We start from the raw sequence: 17,833 nt of genomic DNA on the forward strand, positions 1-17,833 counted from the left end.
CATTTCTAAGAATTTTTCCATTTCTTCCAGGTTGTCCATTTTATTGGCGTAGAGTTGCTTGTAGTAATCTCTCATGATCTTTTGTATTTTTGCAGTGTCAGTTGTTACTTTTCCTTTTTCATTTCTGATTCTATTGATTTGAGTCTTCTCCCTTTTTTTCTTGTTGAGTCTGGCTAATGGTTTATCAATTTTGTTTATCTTCTCAAAGAACCAGCTTTTAGTTTTATTGATTTTTGCTATTGTTTCCTTCATTTGTTTTTCATTTATTTCTGATCTGATTTTTATGATTTCTTTCCTTCTGCTAACTTTGCGTTTTTTTTTTTGTTGTTCTTCTTCCTCTAATTGCTTTAGGTGCAAGGTTAGGTTCTTTATTCGAGATGTTTCTTGCTTTTTAAGGTAGGCTTGTATTGCTATCAACTTCCATCTTAGAACTGCTTTTGCTGCATCCCATAGGTTTTGGGTCGTCATGTCTCTATTGTCATTTGTTTCTAAGGTATTTTTTAATTTCCGCTTGCATTTCTTCAGTGATCACTTCACTGAAGTGAAGTGTTTGTATTTTTTACAGATCTTTTCCTGTAATTGATATCTAGTTTCATAGTGTTGTGGTCGGAAAATATACTTGATAAAACTTCGATTTTCTAAAATTTACCAAGGCTTGATTTGTGATGCAAGATATGATCTATCCTTGAGAATGTTCCATGAGCACTAGAGAAAAATGTGTATTCTGTTGTTTTTGGATGGAATGTCCTATAAATCAATTAAGTCCATCTTGTTTAATGTATCATTTAAAGCTTGTGTTTCCTTATTTATTTTCATTTTGGATGATCTGTCCATTGGTGAAAGCGGGGTGTTAAGGGGTGTTAAAGTCCCCTACTATGAATGTGTTACTATTTCCCCTTTTATGGCTGTTAGTATTTGCCTTATGTATTGAGGTGCTCCTATATTGGGTGCATAAATATTTACAGTTCTTATATCTTCTTCTTGGATCGATCCCTTGATCATTATGTAGTGTCCTTCTTTGTCTCTTCTGATAGTCTTTATTTTAAAGTCTATTTTGTCTGATACGAGAATTGCTACTCCAGCTTTCTTTTGGTTTCCATTTGCATGAAACATCTTTTTCCGTCCCCTTACTTTCAGTCTGTATGTGTCTCTAGGTCTGAAGTGGGTCTCGTGTTGACAACAAATATATGGGTCTTGTTTTTGTATCCATTCAGCCAATCTGTGTCTTTTGCTGGGAGCATTTAATCCATTTACATTTAAGGTAATTATCGATATGTATGTTCCTATTCCCATTTTCTTAATTGTTTTGGGTTCATTATTGCAGGTCTTTTCCTTCTCTTGTGTTTCTTGCCTAGAAAAGTTCCTTTAGCAGTTGTTGTAGAGCTGGTTTGGTGGTGCTGAACTCTCTCAGCTTTTGCTTGTCTGTAAAGGTTTTAAGTTCTTCATAAAATCTGAATGAGATCCTAGCTGGGTAGAGTAATCTTGGTTGCAGGTTTTTCTCCTTCATCACTTTAAATATGTCCAGCCAGTCCCTTCTGGCTTGCAGAGTTTCTGCTAAAAAATCAGCTGTTAATCTTATGGGGATTCCCTTGTGTGTTATTTGTTGTTTTTCCCTTGCTGCTTTTAATATGTTTTCTTTGTATTTCATTTTTGACAGTTTGATTAATATGTGTCTTGGCATATTTCTCCTTGGATTTATCCTGTATGGGACTCTCTGTGCTTCCTGGACTTGATTAACTATTTCCTTTCCCATATTAGGGAAGTTCTGAACTATAATCTCTTCAAATATTTTCTCAGTCCCTTTCTTTTTCTCTTCTTCTGGAACCCCTATAATTCAAATGTTGGTGCGTTTAATGTTGTCCCAGAGGTCTCTGAGACTGTCCTCAATTCTTTTCATTCTTTTTTCTTTATGCTCTTCTGCAGTAATTATTTCCACCATTTTATCTTCCAGGTCACTTATCCGTTCTTCTGCCTCAGTTATTCTGCTATTGATCCCATCTAGAGTATTGTTCATTTCATTTATTGTGTTTTTCATCATTGCTTGTTTCCTGTTTAGTTCTTCTAGGTCCTTGTTAAATGTTTCTTGCATTGTCTCTATTCTATTTCCAAGATTTTGGATCATCTTTACTATCATTATTCTGAATTCTTTTTCAGGTAGACTGCCTATTTCCTGTTCATTTGTTAGGTCTGGTGGGTTTTTATCTTGCTCCTTCATCTGCTGTGTGTTTTTCTGTCTTCTCATTTTGCTTATCTTACTGTGTTTGGTATCTCCTTTTTGCAGGCTGCAGGTTCATAGTTCTCGTTGTTTTTGCTGTCTGTCCCCAGTGGCTAAGGTTGGTTCAGTGGGTTGTGTAGTCTTCCTGGTGGAGGGGACTAGTGCCTGTGTTCTGGTGGATGAGGCTGGATCTTGTCTTTCTGCTGGGCAGGTCCACACCTTGTGGTATGTTTTTGGGTGTCTGTGGACTTATTCTGATTTTAGGCAGCCTCTCTGCTAATGGGTGGGGTTGTGTTCCTGTCTTGCTAGTTGTTTGGCATAGGATGTTCAGCACTTTAGCTTTCTGGTCGTTGAGTGAAGCTGGGTGATTGTGTTGAGATGGAGATCTCTGGGAGATTTTCACTGTTTGATATTATGTGGAGCTGGGAGGTCTCTTGTGGGCCAGTGTCCTGAAGTTGGCTCTCCCACCTCAGAGATACAGCAGTGACTCCTGGCTGTAGCACCAAGAGCCTTTCATCCACACGGCTCAGAATAAAAGGGAGAAAAAGTAGAAAGAAAGAATTAGTAGAAATAGAAAAGAAGAAAAGAAAGAAAGAAAGGAGGGAAGGAGGGAGGAAGGAAGGAAGGAGGGAAGAAAGGAAAAAAGAAAGAAAGAAGATAAAGTAAAATAAAATAAAGTAAGATAAAATATAATAAAGTTATTAAAATAAAAAAATAAGAGAAAAAAACGGACAGATAGAGCCCTAGGACAAATGGTGGAAGCAAAGCTATACAGACAAAATCTCACATAGAAGCATCCACATACACACTCACAAAAGGAGGAAAAGGGGAAAAAAATCATAAATCTTGCTCTCAAAGTCCACCTCCTCAATTTGGGATGATTTGTTGTCTAAAGGAGGGAAGGAAGGAAAGAAAGAACGAAGATAAAGTAAAATAAAATAATTAAAATAAAAAGTAATTAAGACAAAAATTTAAATAAAAAACGGACGGATAGAACTCTCGGACAAATGGTGGAAGCAAAGCTATACAGACAAAATCTCACACAGGAGCATAGACATACACACTCACAAAAAGAGGAGAAGGGGGAAAAAAATCATAAATCTTGCTCTCAAAGTCGGCCTCCTTAATTCGGGATGATTCGTTGTCTATTCTTGTATTCCACAGATGCAGGGTACATCAAATTGATTGTGGAGCTTTAATCCACTGCTTCTGAGGCTGCTGGGAAAGATTTCCCTTTCTCTTCTTTGTTCTCACTGCTCCCAGGGGCTCAGCTTTGGATTTGGCCCCGCCTCTGCGTGTAGGTCGCCGGAGGGCGTCTGTTCTTCACTCAGGATGGGGTTAAAGGAGCCGCTGATTCGGGGCTCTGGCTCACTCAGGCCGGGGAGAGGGAGGGGCACGGAGTGCGGGGCAAACCTGCGGCGGCAGAGGCCAGCGTGACGTTGCACCAGCCTGAGGCTCGCCGTGCGTTCTTCCAGGGCAGTTGTCCCTGGTTCCCCGGACCCTGGCAGTGGTGGGTTGCACAGGCTCTCCGGAAGGGGGGTGGGGATAGTGACCTGTGCTCACACACAGGCTTCTTGGTGGCAGCAGCAGCAGCCTTTGCGTCTCATGCCTGTCCCTGGGGTCCGCACTTGTAGCCGCAGCTCACGCCCGTCTCTGGAGCTCCTTTATGCAACGTTCTTAATCCCCTCTCCTTGCGCACCAGGAAACAAAGAGGGAAGGAAAAGTCTTTTGCCTCTTTGGCAGGTCCAGACTTTTCCCCGGACTCCCTCCCGGCCAGGCGTAGTGCACTAACCCCCTGCAAGCTGTGTTCATGCCACCAACCGCTGTCCTCTCCAGGCGCTCCGACCGAAGCCCGAGCCTCAGCTCCCAGCCCCACCCGCCCTGGCGGGGGAGCAGACAAGCCTCTCGGGCTGGTGAGTGCCGGTCAGCACCAATCCTTCGTGCGGGAATCTCTCCGATTTGCCCCCCGCACCCCTGTTACTGTGCTCTCCTCCACGGCTCCGAAGCTTTCCCCCTCTGCCACCCCTAGTTTCCGCCCACGAAGGGGCTTCCTAGTGTGTGGAAACCTTTCCTCCTTCACAGCTCCCTCCCACTGGTGCAAGTCCCGTCCCTATCCTTTTGTCTCTGTTTATTTTTTCTTTTGCCCTACCCAGTTACGTGGGGGGTTTCTTGCCTTTTGGGAGGTCTGAGGTCTTCTGCCAGCATTTAGTAGGTGTTCTGTAGTTGTTCCATGTGTAGATGTATTTCTGGTGTATCTGTGGGGAGGAAGGTGATTTCCGCATCTTACTCTTCCACCATCTTCCCGGAAGCTCCTCCATTCAGAAATCTTTGTCAGATTTAGATGTTGCTATTTACAGCATGTCAAAATCTTACAAATTGAACTAATAGCTTAAAGCTTTTTATAGTATTTCTATTTCCACTAGTTTTTTTAGTTCCTTCTTATTTACTAGAAAACACTTACAAATACCATTTGAATACTTAGCTTTTGCTTTTTCCAAATTGTTGCATATTTTAACCGTGACAATGTAGCAACAAATCTCTGGTACCCCACTAGACTTCTCCTTCTAATTAGATTCACTTTGGCTGTTTGTAGATTTCAGGAGCTTTACAATACTAAATTACTTTTCATATACAGGCCAATACAGCCTCGTGTCTTGAGGACTTTTCAGAAATGGTAAATGCATAAAACAATCCTTCGAAAAATCATAGAAAATAAGGTCAACAGGTCCCACTGATCTGCATATAGCAAATATTTCTAATTACTACTCTGTTATCTACTTTTTCAACTGACAAGTTTTCGAGCTCTTTATTTCTCACTTGTCTACAGTTTAATGACAAAATTGACAAATAACATGACAATACTGTTCCCTTTTAACATCATCATTAATGTTCTTACTTTCTGGAGTATTTCTCTGTTAGAATATTTCCCCTGAGTATGTGTAAATGCTTTTTATTATAATCTTAAAAGCCATTTATGAACAATAAAGTAATTCTGTATTTAGATTTTTACTTCACTGTGCTTTCTTACACTCTAACTCTTTATATTCTGTTTCTTTTCATCTCTTTCCTCCATTTTCAGAATATCTATTCCCCTTTCCTTCTACAGCAGCTTTTTGATAAGTCACTTTTTTGAAAGTGAAATTATAATTTAATCTACTCATAATATAGTATATTTTATAATGTAATATCTTTCTAATTTTCTCGATTTTGGTACTTTACTTTGTTACACATTATAAATGCCTTAATTCCCCTAACTTTCTCTAATTGAAGTCAAATATTATTTCCTCTGATACTTAAAATTAATGTTCTACTGTGTTAAAACAAAGTAATTTCTGGTGCTAAGCCTATTTGCAATCAGGCTTCTATAATCGTAAATTTAGCAACCTATTTGGTATACTAGATTTAGTTGTGTTTGTTATCCAAAATACGTAATAATATAAACTATTATATACAGTTGAACAGCAGTCAGTACAAAATATTTTCCAAACTGTTCGTGTTTCTCATGCCTTTGTTACAATTAAACAAGAGATAATATCCACATATGTTTATTCATATGTTATTCTTTCATTAAGCAACCATTTATCAACTATATGCCTGACCCTGGTCTGTATTTGGGAGACAAATGAGACACAGGAAAAAGCTCCTAATCTCACAGTGAAGTGGAGAAAGACAAAATAATTTACAAATATAATGTATATTCTTTAATGAAAGCAGGGTGAAATGATAGGGAGTGACTGGGGGGCTTCTGAGATAAGATGTTTAGGGAGGGATTTTTGGAAGAAGGAACATTTGAGCTAAGATTTGCATAATAAATAGAAGACAGTGTTACGGGAGAGTTTCCCAGACTGAGGAAAAGCTAGAATTAAGACCCAATTTAGCAAATACTGTGTCATGCTTAGCTACCAGAAACAAAGCTGTGAGTTTGAAGCTTAGAGATTGAAGGCAGATAAGGTACCACATACCCATCCTAGTTCTACTATCTGAAATAATACATGATCTCCTCTAGATAGCATGTCTTCAAATATTTAGATATAAGGGACAGACTCACAATTTCTCTCTCTAGGTACTAGTATGAAAAATGGTGTAGTATTGAGTGAAGTAATGGGTAAAATAATCTTGAGGGCAATTTAAAGAATCCCGCCATCCCTTGCTGAGAGTTTCTATGCTCTGTCCTTAAATAGTGGTGTGTGAGTGTCCGAAAGGACCAGTAGAATGGAAAAACTCTCAAGTTTGGAAAAGAAAGACATTTTCATGGGATGTACCTTAGGCTGAGTGAACCTAAAATCAAGACAGAAGTTTGTAAAACAGCAGCAGATGCTCAGAGGAGAGACCAATGCCCAAGATCAAGTAAAAATAGTCTATAGCTGAGAAGTGGCTAGGAGAATGGATTAAGAATAATCAGTTCCAACATTACTGAATGCTGCTTTAACAAGTAAATTTATATTTGACAACTAAGATTCCCTTGAGAGAAAGAAGAGGGAAGAAATAAATCCTTGAACTGAAAGTGACTAAGGCTCTTACAAGTCATAGCAAATTTCAATCGACTGAAATCATACCAGATACCTTTCTGACCACAATGGTATAAAACTGTAAATCAACCAAAGAGGAAACTGGAAAATTTACAAACATATGGAAACCAAACAACTCACCTGTGAACAATCAATGGGTTGAAGAAGAAATCAAAAGGAAAATAAAATAATATATCAAAACAAGTAAAACTTGAAACATAACACACCAAAACATGTAGGAGGCCAAAAAGCAGTTCTGAGACAGAAGTTTAGAGTAATAAATGCACATATCAAGAAAATACTTTTCAAATAAACAATTTAATTTTACACCTTAAGAAACTAAAAAAAGAAAAACAAACTAAGCCCAAGTTAGCAGAAGGAAGAAGAAAACAAAGATGAGAGTGGAAATAAACTAAGGAGAGATAAGGAAAAGAATAGAAAAAAATCAAAAGATCAACAGAACTAAGAGCTGGTTACATTGGCAAACCTTTAGCTAGACTAACTTAGAAAATGAAAGAAGACTAAAAATAAAAAAGGAGACGTAAGTGACACCATAAAAATATACAGAATCATAGGAAATTACTATGAACAATTATATGCCAACAAAAGGGATAACCAAAAGAAATGGATAAATTCCTAGATACATGTAATTTACAAAGACTGAACCATGATAAAGTAGAAAATCTGAACAGATCAATAACTAGTAAGGGGATTAACTCAATAATCAAAACCCTCCCAACACAGAAAACCCCAAGACCAGAAGGCTTCACTTGTGAATTCTGTCACACATTTAAAGAAGAATTAATTTCAACCCTTATTAAAGTCTTCCCAAAAAATGGAAAAGGAGGGAATACTCATTTGACAAAGCCAGCACTATCTAGACAACAAAGTCAGATAAGGACACAACAAGAAATATATAGACCAATATCCCTAATTAATATAGATGCAAAAGTTCTTAACAAAATATTAGCACAATTCAGTGACACATTAAGCTGATCAAACATCATGGAATTACCCATCAGATGCAAGGATGGTTAAACATATACAAATCAATAAATGTGAAACATCACATTAAAGAATGAAAGAGAAGAAGCTCTCTGGGAAGTTGCAAGATGGCAGAGTCGAAGAATATGAGCTCACTCCTTGGAGAAACACCAAAATAACAACTAACTGCTAAACAATCATTGAGGAAAAAACACTGGAACCTACCAAAAAGGATACACTGCATCCAGAGAGAAAGAAGAAGCCACAATAAGATGGAAGGAGGGGCGTAATCACGATAAAATAAAATCCCATACCCACTGGGTGGGTGACCCACAAATTGAAAAACAAGTCACAGAAGTTCTCCCATATGAGTGAAAGTCCTGAGCCCCCATCAGGCCTCCCAGTCTGGGGGTCTGGCACCAGGTGAAGGAACCCCCAGAGAATCTGACTTTGAAGGCCCGTGGGGTGTGATTGCAGGAATTCCACATGACTGTGGGAAACAGAAACTCCACTCTTGGAGGGTGCACACAAGGTCTCGTGCACACCAGGACCCAGGGAAAAAAGGGGACTGGGCCAGACCAACCTGCTAGTATTGGAGGGTCTCCTGTGACAGTGGGGGTGGCTGTGGCTCACTGTGAGAACAAAGACACTGGCAGCAGCAGTTCTGGGGAGTACTCATTGGTGAGCCATCATGGCCACCATTCCAGAGGGACAAGACTTAGCACCACATATCAGTGGGCAGGAACCAGTCCCTCCCACCAGGAAGCCTGCACAAGCCTCTTAGACAGCTTCATCCACAAGAGGGCAGACAGGAGAATAAGAAGAACTACAATCCTGCAGCCTGCAGAACGGAAACCGCAAGCAAGGAAAGTTAAACAAAATGAGACAGCAGAGTAATGTGTCCCAGATGAAAGAACAAGATAAAACCCCAGAAAAACAACTAAGTGAAGAAGAGATAGGCAATCTACTGGGAAAATAATTCAGAGTAATGATAGGGAAGATGATCCAGGATCTCAGAAAAAGAATGGAGGCACAGATCAAGAAGACACAAGAAATGTTTAACAAAGACTTAGAAGAAGAACAAACTAAAAGAGATGAACAATACAATAAATGAAATGAAAAATACACTAGAAGGAATCAATAGCAGAATAACTGAGGATGAAGAAAGGATAAGTGAGCTGAAAGAATGGTAGAAATCACTGCAACAGAATAAAATAAAGAAAAAAGAATGAAAAGAAATGAAGACAGTCTAAGAGACCTCTGGGACAAGATTAAACACACCAACATTCACATTATAGGGGTCCCAGAAGGAGAAGAGAGAAAGGACCTGACAAAATATTTGAAGAGGTAATAGCTTAAAACTTCCCTAACATTGGAAAGGAAACAGTCACCCAAGTCCAGGAAGTGCACAGAGTCCCAGGCAGGATAAACCCAAGGAGGAAGAGACCAAAACACATAGTAATCAAATTGACAGAAATCAAAGACAAAGAAAAAATATTAAAAGCAACAAATAACATACAATGGAGCTCCCATAAGGTTATCAGCTGTTTTTTCAGCAGAAACTCTGCAGGCAAGAAGGGAGTGGCATGATATATCTAAAGTGATGAAGGGAAGAACCTACAACCAAGAATACCCAGGAAGGCTCTCATTCAGATTCAAAAGTGAAATCAAAAGCTTTACAGACAAACAAAAGCTAACAGAATTCAATATGACCAGATCAGCTTTGCAACAAATGCTAAAGGAGCTTCTCTAAGTGGGAAAGAAAAGGCCACAGCTAGAAACATAACATAAAGGTAGGAAATCATCTACACACAAATATAATATCAAAACCAGCAATTGTGAGAAGAGAGCACAAATGCAGGATATTGGAAATGCATTTGAGATTAAAAGACCAGCAGCTTAAAAAAATCTTGTTTATATATAACTGTTGTATCAAAATCTCAGGGTAACGTCAAACTGAAAATCTACAATAGATACAAAAACAAAAAAGAAAAAAGGAATCCAAACACAACACTAAAGATAGTCATCAAATCACAAAAGAGGAAGACAAAAGAGGAAGGGAAGAACAAAGACCTACAAAAGAATCCAAAACAATTAAGAAAATTGTAATAGAACATATATAGTGATAATTACCTTAAACATAAATGGAATAAATGCTCCAACCAAAAGGCATAGACTGGCTGAATGGATACAAAAACAAGACCCGTATATATGCTGTCTACAAGAGACCCACTTCAGATCTAGGGACACATACAGACTGAGAGTAAGGGGATGGAAAAATGTATTCCGTGCAAATGGAAATCAAAAGAAAGCTGGAGTAGCAATACAGTAAGTCTCCTACATATGAACCTTCAAGTTGTGAACTTTCAAAGATGCAAACTTTCAAAGCATAGGGAGATCAGCTCAGTGCTTTGTGTCCACCTAGAGGGGTGGGATAGGGAGGGTGGGAGGCAGACGCAAGAGGGAGGAGATATGGGGATATATGTATATGTATAGCTGATTCACTTTGTTATACAGTAGAAACTAACACACCACTGTAAAGCAATTATACTCCAATAAAGATGTTAAGAAAAAAAAAGATCAATCCAAGAAGAAAATACAATAATTATAAATATATATGCATCCAATATAGGAGCACCTCAATATATAAGGCAAATGCTAACAGCCATAAGAAGAGAATTCAACACTAACACAATAATAGTGGGGGACTTTAACACAATAATAGTGGAGGACTTTAACACCCCACTTTAATCAATGGACAGATCATCCAGATAGAAGATCAATAAGGAAACACAGGCCTTAAATGACACGTTATACCAGATGGACTTAATTGATATTTATAGAGCATTCCATCCAAAAGCAGCAGAATACACATTCTTCTCAAGTGCACACGGAACATTCTCCAGGACTGAACACATGCTGGGTCATGAAGCGAGCTTCAGTAAATTTAAGAAAATTGAAATCACGTCAACATCTTTTCAGACCACAAGGCTATGAGGTTAGAAATCAAGTACAAGAAAAAAAAAACTGTAAAACACCCAAACACATGGAGGCTAAACAGTATGCTACTAAACAACCAATGGATCACTGAAAATATCAAAGCGGAAATTTAAAAATATCTAGAGACAAATGACATTGTAAACAAGATGATCCAAAGCCTATGGGACATAGCAAAAGCAGTTCTAAGAGGGAAGTTTATAGCAATAAAATCTTACCTCTCAAAATAAGAAAAATTTAAACTTACACCTAAAGCAACTAGAGAAAGAAGTAAAAACAAAACCCAAAATTAGTAGAAGGAAAGAAATCATAAATATCAGAGCAAAAATAAATGAAATAGAGACAATGGAAACAATAGCAGAGATGAATGAATCTAAAATCTGGTTCTTTGAAAACATGAACAAATTTGATAAATCTTTAGCCAGACTCATCAAGAAAAAAAGGAGGAATGCAAGTCAATAAAATTAGAAATGAAAAAGAAGTTACAACTGACACCACAGAAATACAAAAGATCATAAGAGACTACTACAAAAAACTATATGCCAATAAAATGGACAACCTAGAAGAAATGGACAAGTTCTTAGAAAGATACAACCTTACAAGACTGAACTAGGAAGAAATAGAAAATATGAACATATTAATCTCAAGTACCGAAATTGAAACAGGGATTTAAAAACTTCAGAAACAAAGTCCAGGAACAGAAGGCTTCAAAGGTGAATTCTAGCAAACATTTAGAGAAGAGTTAACACCTATCTTTTGGAAACTATTCCAAAAAATTGTAGAGGAAGGAACACCCCCAAGCACATTCTATGAGGCCACCATCACCTTGATACCAAAACCCGACAAAGATATTATGATCAGAGAAAATTACAGGCCAACACCATTGATAAACATAGATGCAAAATTCCTCACCAAAATACTAGCAAACCAAATCGAAAAATACATGATCAAGTGTAATTTATCCCAGTGATGCAAGGATTTTTCAATATCTGCAAATCAATCATTGTGATACACCACATTAACAATCTGAAGGATAAAATCCATATGATCATTTTAATAGATGCATAAAAAGATTTTGACAAACATCAATGCCCATTTATGACAAAAAGTCTCCAGAAAGTGGGCACAGAGGGAATATACCTCAAGATAATAAAGGCCATATATGACAAACCTACATCTAGCATCATACTCAACAGTGAAAAGCTGAAAGCATTTCCTCTAAGATCAGGAACAAGACAAGGATGCCCATTCTCACCACTTTTGTTCAATGTAGTTTTGTAAGTCCTAGCCACAGCAATCAGAGAAAAAAAGAAATAAAAGGAATCCAAAATGGAAAGTAAGAAATAAAACTGTCACTGTTTGCAGATGGTATGATACTATACATAGAAAATCCTAAAGATGCTACCAGAAACTACTAGAGCTCATCAATGAATTCAGTAATGTTGCAGGATATAAAATTAATACAGAGATCTGTTGCATTTCTATACACTAATAACTAAAGATCACAAAGAGAAATTAAAGAAACAATTCCATTTACCATCACATCAGAAAGAAAAAAATACCTAGGAATAAGCCTACCTAAGGAGGCAAAAGACCTGTACTCAGAAAACTATAAAACACTGATGAAAGAAATTAAAGATGACACAAACAGTTGGAAAGATATACAATCTTCTTGAATTAGAAGAATCAGTATTGTCAAAATGACTACACTACCCAGGGAAATCTACAGATTCAGTGTAATCCCTGTCAAATTACCAAAGACATTTTTCACAGAACTAGGACAAAAAAATCTTAAAATTTGCATGAAGACACAAAAGACCCCAAATAGCCAAAGCAATTTGAGAAAGAAAAACAGAGCTGGAAGAGTCACACTCTTTGACTTCAGACTATACTGCAAAACTACAGTCATCAAAACAGTATGTTCCTGGCACAAAAACAGAAATATAGATCCATGGAACAGGATAGAAAGCCCAGAAACAAACCCACACACCTATGGTCAATTAATGTATGACAAACGAGGCAAGACTATATGATGGAGGAAAGACAGTCTCTTCAATAAATGGTGCTGGGAAAATGGACAGCTACATGTAAAAAAATGAAATTAGAACATTCTTTAATACCATACACAAAAGTAAACTCAAAATGGATTAAAGACCTAAAGGTAAGACTGGATACTATAAAACTCTTAGAGGAAAACATAGGCTGAACACTCTTTGACATAAATTGCAGCTATATCTTTTTTGATTGTGTCCCCTACAGTAATTAGAAATAAAAACAAATATAAAAAAATGGGACCTAATTGAACTCAAAAGCTTTTGCACAGCAAAGGAAACCATAAACCAAACAAGAAGACAACCCACAGAATGGGAGAAAATGCTTTCAAATATGATACCAACAAGGGATTAATCTCCAAAATTTTCAAACAGCTTGTGAGGCTCAATAAAAATAAATAAGTAAATAAACCCAATCAGAAAATAGGAAGAAGACCTAAATAGACATTTCTCCAAAAAAGACATACAGATGGTCAAGAGACACATGAAAAGATGCTCAACATGTCTAATTATTAGAGAAATGCAAGTCTAAACTACAATGATCATCTCATACCTGTCAGAATGGGCATCATCAAAAAGTCTACAAACAATAAATGCTGGAGAGAGTGTGGAGAAAAAGGAACCCTCCCACACTATTGGTGGGAATCGTAAATTTGTACAGCCACTATGGAGAACAGTATGCAGGTTCCTTACAAAACTAAAATTAGAGCTACCATATGATCGTGCAATCCTATTCCTGGGCATATATCCAGAGAAATACATGGTTCAAAAGGATACTTGCACCCCAATGTTTATTGCAGCACTGTTTACAATAGCCAAGACATGGAAGCAACCTAAATGACCATTGACAAATGAATGGATAAAGAAGATGTGGTACATATGTACAAAGGAATATTACTCAGCCATTAAAAAGAATGAAATGATTCCATTTGCAGCAACATGGATGGACCTGGAGATTATCACACTAAACGAAGTAAGTCAGACAGAGAAAGACAAATATCATATGATATTGCTTATATGTGGATTCTAAAAATATTGACACAAATGAACTTATTTACAAAACAGAAACAGACTCACAGACTTAGAGAATGAACTTATGGTTTCCATGGGCGAATGGCTGGGGGGAGGGATAAACTGGGACATTGAAATTGACGTGTACTCACTGGTATATTTTAAATAGATAACCAACACAGACCTACTATAAAGCACAGGGAATTCTCCTTAATATCTTATAATAACATAAATGGGAAAAAATTTTGAGAAAGGAACAGATATATGTATATGTATAACTGAATCACTTTGCTGTGCACCTGAAACTAACACAACATTGTTAATCAACTATACTCCAATAGAAAATAAAATTTTTTTAAAAGTATGAAAGGTAAAAAAACACATGATCATCTCAATAGATGCAGAAAAACTATTTGCCAAAGTACATCTTTTCATAATAATAATTCTCAAGAATTTAAGTGTAAAAAACACACTTCAACATAATAAAGGTCATATAAAACAAACCCATGGTTAACATAGCCAACAGTGAAAGAATTTCCTCAAATACAGGAACTAGACAAGGATGTCCACTCTTATTCAACATAGTATTGGGAGTCCTTGCTAGAGCTATCAGGCAAGATAAAGAAATAAAAGGAATCAAATCAGAAAGGGAGAAAGTAAAATTGTCATTATTTGCAGATGATATGATCTTATATGTAGGAAATCCTAAAGACTCAACCAAAAAACTGTTGGCACTAATCAATGAATTCAGTAAAGTCACAGGATATAAAATCGACATACACAAGTCAATTGTGAATCTAGACACAATTTTTGAAAAAGATTGTTCAAATATTCAACAATATTTGAAAAACAAATGAGGAAAGCCATCCCATTTACAGTAGTGTCAAAAACAATACACTCCTTAGGAATAAATTTATTCAAGGAAGTGAAAGAATTGTATAATGAAACTTATATTTTGATGAAGGAATTTGAAAAAGATACAAAGAGATAGAAAAATATCCCATTTTCCTGGATCATATTAGTACTGTTAAAATCCATATTACCCAAAGCCATCTATATATTCATTGCATCCATATCAAAATTCCAATGACATTTTTTACAAAAAAAAATTTTAAAATCTTAAAATTCATATGGAACCACAAAAGATTCAGAGTAGCCAGAGCAATCATGGGAAAGTAGAAAAAGCCTGAGGCATCACACGTCTTGATCTCTAACTATACTACAAAGCTACAGTAGATAAAACATTGTGTACTGGCATAGAAATAGAAACATAGACCAATGAAACAGAATAGGGAGCCTGGAAACAACCTCTTACATATACTGTCAACTAACGTTTAACAAGGGAATCAAGAACACTCAATGCAGAAAGGATAGTCTTTTAAACAAATGGTTCTGGGAAAACTGGATAAACACATGCATAAAAATTAAACTGGGCCCTTATATCACTCACAAAAATTAATTCAAATGAATTAAAGGCTTAAACATAACCTGATACTATAAAATTCCCAGAAGAAAATATAGAGAAAATCTTCTTGACAATGGTCTTGGCAATGATTTTTTGGTTATGACACCTAAAGCACAAGCAACAAAATCAAAAATCAACAAGTGTGACTATATCAAACTAAAAAATAATCTGCACAGCAAAAGAAACAATTGACAAAATGAGAAGGCAGCCTACAGAATGGGAGGAAATATTTGCAAACTATAAATAAGGGGTTAATATCCAAATTATATAAAGAACTCATACAACTCAATAACAGAAAATAAACTATCTGATTAAGAAATGGGTGGATAAACTGAATAGATATTTCCTCCAAAGAGGACATGCAGATGGACATCAGGTACATGAAAAGATGCTTAAAATCACTAATCATCAGGAAAATGCAAATATTTCACTCTGTCAAATGACTATCATCAAGAAGACAAGAGATAACAAGTGTTGTTGAATATGTGGAGAAAAGGGAACACTCTTACACCGTCAATGGGAATGGTTAGCCACTATGGAAAACAATATGGAGGTTCCTCAAAAAAATTAAAATTACAGCACTATAATGATCTATATCATGGTATGATCCAGCAATCCCACTTCTAGGTATATAGCCAAAGGGAATGACAATATAATATCAAACAGATAGCTGCACTTCTATGTCTATTGCAGCATTATTGGATGTATGGATGGCAAAGGACATTGTGGTATATATATACAATGGAATAATGTTCAGCCATGAGAAAGAAGGAAATCCGGCCTTTTGTGACAAGGTGGATGGAACCTGAGGGCATTATGCTAAGTGATGTAAGTCAGATAGAGAAAGACAAACATGGAATAATATCACCTATATGTGGAATCTAAAAAACCTAACTCATAGAAACAGTAGCATGATGTTTACCAGGGGCTGGAGGAGTGGGGGAATTGAGTCGATGCTGTTAAAGGTTACAAATGTGCAACCAGAAGATGAATAAGTTCTGAAGATCTAATGCACAGCATAGCGATTGTAGTCAACAATACTGTCATATACTTCAAAGTTGCCAAGAGATTAGATCTTAAATGTTCTCACCACAAAAAGAAATGATAATTATGTGATGTGATAGAGGTGTTAGCTTTGGTGGTAATCATATTGCAAGATACAAATTTATCAAATCAAGTTGTACACCTTAAACTTACACAGTAACTCAATTACATTCAATAAAAAAAGTATTCCCAGGTGATTCCAAGTGATATCCCAGGTTGAGACTCACTGCCCTTGGGAATTAAGTAGTAGCTTCTCAGTATGTTTTCTGTGATTTTCCAGTTATGTCATGAATGTACAATATTATAGTTTGAAGCATAATCTCACATATTCTTGATGAAGTAAGTAAACATGTAGAGAAGCATATGTAGTAAGGAACTACAGGTGGCTTTTAAGAACTGCAATAAGCTCTAGGATCTGAGGGTGGCCTCCAGCCAATAGCCAGTAAAAAGCCAGGGCCCTCAGTCATAAAACCACAAAGAAAGAAATTCTTCCAAAAAACAAAGCTCAGTTCTGCCAGCAACTGAAGCTCAGCTGAATGAGCTTGGAAGTAGAATATTCCCAGCTGAGCCTCCAGATGAGAACAGTTCATCGATGCCTTGATTGCAGCCTTGGGAGACTCTGGACAGAATACCCAGCTAAGTTGTGACTGGACTACTGACTCACAGAAACTATAAGATAATTAATGTGTCTTGTTTTAAGCCACTAAATTTGTGATACACTTTTACCCAGAAAAAGATAACTAATACAGGGCTTATGTTGGCATTTTCAGCTCTGTGGCTTATTTGGACTTGGATTGTTTGAATTTTTCAAACATAATTTATCTTGATGTTTCGCATTAACTCTGCTAATCAATCAGAACTGTTTTAAAAAATAATAATGATGCAGTATAGAATCTTGCCTAAGAGTAATATCACCGTAACCTTCACCATGATCCAACAACTATAAAGAAAATATAAACATAGTATCATAATTCAGTGCTGCTAGGCTTAAAATCATGTATTCTGAAATCTACTTATATTTGAGTCTTGGTTCCACTTATTTCTTACCTTCTCTGTGGCTCAGTTTCCTCATTTGTAAATTGGGGAGAATAATAGTAATTATATTCAGGCTTTTCTTTAAAGATTAAATTAGATATGTATAAAACGTAAATCCTTAATGAATATTAAGTTTATTATTAATGTTGATAGTATCACTATTAGTAATATTATATCTTATACACATCTATATTCTTTTCTTAAATAGAATGGAAGAACAATATAAATGTTCTTTTTACAATGGCTTTATCTTAAATTGTATAAATCACCTAATGTCAAACTTTGAAAATTGTAGAGCCAATAATTTAGTGTTTGGAGAATAATTATGTCCTTTTTCATTATTTGTAACTTTTATTCCACTAACATCACTACTCATTTGCTGCCAATAATAACTAAAAACAAACTAATAAAAACTAAAAAGCAGAAGTTTTAAGTAATAAAAGGATTCATCTATGAGTAGGTATAAAACATAAATCTTTCTTACGTATGTTGCCAACCAATGGCTTTATAAATCATCTTTACT

The sequence above is a fragment of the Phocoena sinus genome, chromosome 5 (genome assembly GCF_008692025.1).
Source record: "Phocoena sinus isolate mPhoSin1 chromosome 5, mPhoSin1.pri, whole genome shotgun sequence".
Lineage (NCBI taxonomy): Eukaryota > Metazoa > Chordata > Mammalia > Artiodactyla > Phocoenidae > Phocoena > Phocoena sinus.